Source organism: Dipodomys spectabilis, unplaced genomic scaffold (assembly GCF_019054845.1).
Source record: "Dipodomys spectabilis isolate Male_0828 unplaced genomic scaffold, ASM1905484v1 ptg000147l, whole genome shotgun sequence".
Classification (NCBI taxonomy): Eukaryota; Metazoa; Chordata; class Mammalia; order Rodentia; family Heteromyidae; genus Dipodomys; species Dipodomys spectabilis.
This window is the reverse complement of record NW_024870824.1, coordinates 10,181,820-10,186,407: the sequence shown is the minus strand read 5'-3', so window position 1 is coordinate 10,186,407 and position 4,588 is coordinate 10,181,820.

Sequence of the window (4,588 nt, the reverse complement as noted above, 5' to 3'; positions counted from 1 at the left end):
AAAGAAAGGCTGAGATCAGAGAGGAGGTCAAAGGCAGATGGCTAATGACGCCTTTAAGTGTCTGGATGCTGCCATGCCTGATAGTAATCACCAGCTTTACACTTCAAGGGCTATAACAATCTTCATGTTGTTTTTCTGGCAATGAACTTGATAGAAGATGCCCTGGATAGCAGGGGAAAGATGGAGATGAAAGTATGGTACTGAGAGTTCTGGATTTGGTGGCCGGAGACAATTATTTATAAGCATGATCCAGGGCTTATAAAGATTGGGGTTCAAAACCAGCTGTCAATTACAGCCTTTGTGCATAGGCCAAAAGCTCTGTATCTGCCTCTCCTCCTCTGTAAGATGGAGGTCATCCTACCCATGCCAGTGGCATGGCTTTAAGGTGACATGCAGACCAGATCTCTCTCCTGGGTCGGCGGACCCATTACCACAGGAGCAGATGATTCTTTACCAAGTTTCCTTTCTACATGTATTTTCACATGGGTCAGATTCTAGCACAAAAGCCTGAGGGTCACTTACCGAGCCACTGAGCTGGTGGTCATGCCGGGACTCAGTGCCAGATATCCTGCGTCCCAGGCCTGCACTAATGCCTTCTATACATGACTCTGTCAGGAACACATCACCTAAGTAATGCCTGGCCCAAAACAAGGGAGGTCAGATTTGAGGGCAGAATTAAAAAGAAGAAGAAAATTCCCCTTCCAACTGCTCTTAAGACTAATAGGGCTCTCCTTTGCTAGGTGGGAGGCTTTGGCCAGACCTAGAGTGAGCAGTCATTTTGTTTGGCTGTCTTCTTTTTAAACAATGAAGTGGAGCAAAAGCATTCTACCTCTCCAGCCAGAGGCATGAAAGCTAGATCATTCAGCACACTTTCCTCTGTCAGCCAGGAGGACTCTTTGAAGCTCTTGAGTCAGGATATTCCCATGATAGTGTTACAAGCAGGCAGCCAGGAGCCTGCGTTCAGGGGGAATTTGTTCATCCCTGGTTCACGTCTTGAGTTGCCAGTGACAACCATCTTTAACCCGCTTTGCTGGTCCCGACAGGACTCTCCAAGTCTTCCCCTATCCCTCCACTGGTCACTGCTGTTCTGGACCCTGAACTCAAGTTTCCAATCATTTCTAGACTTCGGATCATTGGCTCAGGGGAGAGGGTAAGCTTACAGCAGACTTTTGGTGGCACAGATTATAAGAGTCATTTCAAATTGGAGGCTTATAAGTGACAATTTTAGAAAGTCCTTCTCCTTCCAAGGACTCTTTCTAGCCTAGTCTTAACCTGAAAAGGATTCATACTGGCAATCTGATAGTCTGTCAGATTCATCTCCTTCTGCCCTTTCTCTGAGCAATTCAAGATTTTATGTGGATATCAAAATCAAGATGTACTTACTGAATGAACAGCAATTACATTCATAAGAACTCATGTTAATCTATATGCAGTGGCACACACCTGTAATCCTAGCTATTTGGGAGACAGAGATCAGAAGGATTGTGGTTTGAGGCCAACCTGGACAAAAGAGTTTGAGAGGCTCCTGTCTCAGTCAATGTGGGATGCACCTGTCATGCCAACGAAGGTGAAGTAGAAACAGGAGCTTCACAACCCAGGCCAGCCCAAGCATAGATGTAAGACTGTTTGAAAAGTAACAAAGACTAAAGTGGAGAGTGGGGCTCAAGTGGTAAAGCCCCTGACTAACAAACATAGAACCCTGAGTTCAAACCCAGTACACAAAGTGTGACATGATATGTTCAAGGGTATTCACTGACATTTGTAATAGCAAAAGACAGAAAGGAACTTAACTTACCACAAGTAGGGAATAGTTAAATAACTAGACAGGAGAAGCCCAATGCAGCCACTAAGAAGAATAAGGCTTGCAGGTCTCTACTTACAGATACCGGAATTCTCCAAGAGTATTAAAAGACGTTAAGCCAGCCTAGGTACCCATCTACGGGTGAATGCATAAAGAGCATGTCTACATACATGCTGAGGTATTATTTTGCCATGGAGGCTGAATTCTTTCATTTTTAGCTAAATGGATGAAATGAGCCAGACTCAAGAGAGACTAGTGCCACACTTTCTCACTCACAAGTTAAAAACTATAAAAGCTCAATGTGGAATTAGAAAAGGAGTCACTGGGGTTGGGAAAGGCGTGGGGTAGGGAAAGAGTGGTTGAATGGGCTCAGTGCACCATGTGTACATGTATGGAATATTACACTGAACCTCACAGATATATGCAATGTGTTAAGGGAAAGGAGTATTACAGTGAGAAAAGTCAGGTGCAGAAAAGTATTTCGGATGGGCTAGTGCCATGGATGATATTTATGTAAAAATTGGCACATACATAAATATCTATATGATGGGCTGCATCATGTCTTCCTCAAATTCAAATGTTGAAGACTTAATTCCTAGTACCTCAGAATGTGATCTCATTTAGAGAGAGACTCTACAGACGTAATCAAGTTCAGATGAGGTCAAAGGGTGTACTGTTATCCAATGACTGATCCTTGAAAAGAGAAGTCCGAACACTTTCGGGAACACATAGGAAGAATGTCAAGTGAAAATTAAGGCAGAAGTCATGGTGATGGTTTTGCAAACCATGGAATGCCAGAGACCACCAGTAAACCACCAAAAGCTAGGAGAGAGGCCTGAATAGATTCTCCCTCACAGCCTTCAGCCTCCATATCTATCAAACATTTCCAGTGGTTAAGTCATCCAGCTGGTGGCATTTTGTTACAGCAACACTAGAAAATGAATACAGCTTTTCTCTATCTATGCATACCTACTTGGTATATATATTGTTTCTTTGTGTGAGGAGGTTATTATAATTTACAGGCAAAAAGCCTGATGATATTGGTTGAGGGGGAAGCGGACTAGGGGACTAAGGTAGGAAAATGAATTTTCACTGAATATCCTTTGTGTCTTATGAGTTTGGTACCCTTCCCTCCTTGCTTACTTCCAAATTAACTCAGTAGATGTTCATGAACAGGAGCCTTCCGAAGCCTCAGATTTCAGATATGGTTGAAAAAGCCACATCTTCCCTGTCAAATCTAATCTTAGCAGATGAACATGATGTGGGGTTGGTTCCGAGTCTGAATTGGGAGGGTTGCTGGAGGGGAGGGTTGCTGGAGGGATGGTCTGGTGGAGAGAGCTGGCCAGGTGCTAGAATGTTGATAAAGTACAGGGAAAGGATACAAGGCCAGGAGCTCGGAGCTTCTGGCAACCTTGATCTATTCAATCATGGGTTCAGGATGAGACTCCTCGGGTTGCTTTGGGAAATACAGGGCAGTGTGCAGTATTCACCTTCATGCAGTAGGAAGCCCCCATTACCACAGAACTTTGTTATGGTCTGTGAGTCCACAGGTGGGCCCAAAATACGCATGCAAAGAAGTCCTTTTTCCTTTCTCAAGCAAATAGGCAGATGGATGGCCACTGCATGAGTCATGAGGCCCCAGGCCGAAATGGCTGGGCAGATGGAGGAAAAATGAGAGCTGGTGTGGAAGGCGCCTCTTCCCTCAGCCTGTGGGGTCAGCCCCCTACATGGGCTGCACCTGCTGGCTCACACACAGTCCCAGAGCCCAGCTTGAGCCCCTGTGGCAAAGGAGACACAGGGACTTGGCCGCATTCAGGCTGTCACCAGAACCCTGGCCTCTTTTCAAAGTAGAAATAATCTGAAACTTGGAACCAAAGCCAGTGTGGAAGAAATTAGAATGAAGGCACTTGAGAGCCAGGATCAGTCTAATCCTGGCAGTGACTATCACATTAATACCACCCAGCATGGGAATGGCCTCGACTTTGACAGTTCTCTCTGCAGTAGGTCCCCTCTTGAGGAGAAAGCCTTTGACCCAAACCAGATCTCCTTCGGAGTCCCCAGGTAAGTGAATGTCCCAAGCCACTGAGAATACAATTTTTTTTAATGGCAAAAATGATGTCAAAATGACAAGATCTGTGGAGAAGGCAGGTGATCAGACAGACAGGCTATAGGGCAATTAAAAGAGATTTGAGCTCCAGGTGAATCTGGAGCTTTCACGCCAACCTTCACAGGTGCAGCCTGCTAGTACTGAGGCATATTGTGAAGGGTAGTACCAGTGGTTCTTCTGGTGTGCCCTGCCTCATGGTACCACCAGTGTATTACATACCTGCCACCCAAACTTGTTTTGCAAAAAGCCTACCATGTCTGGGTTGTGCAGGTTGTGCAGAATCCCTCATGGTGAAAATTACAGTGTGGCCGGGCGCTGGTGGCTCACGCCTGTAATCCTAGCTACTCAGGAGGCTGAGATCTGAGGATCACGGTTCAAAGCCAGCCCGGGCAGGAGAGACCGTGAGACTCCTATCTCCAATAAACCACCAGAAAACCAGAAGTGGCGCTGTAGCTCAAGTGGTAGAGCGCTTGCCTTGAGCTGAAGAGCTGAGGGACAGCACCCAGACCCAGAGTTCAAGCCCCACGACCGACCAAAAAAAAAGAAAGAAAATTACAGTGTGATCATATAACCAAACAATCTCAAAAAGGATCGCCACACTCTAACATCAAGGGGCCTGGAAACCTTCTGTGCAAAAGGGCAGAGGAAGGAAAATGGAGGTCAATCTGGGGCAACTTTTG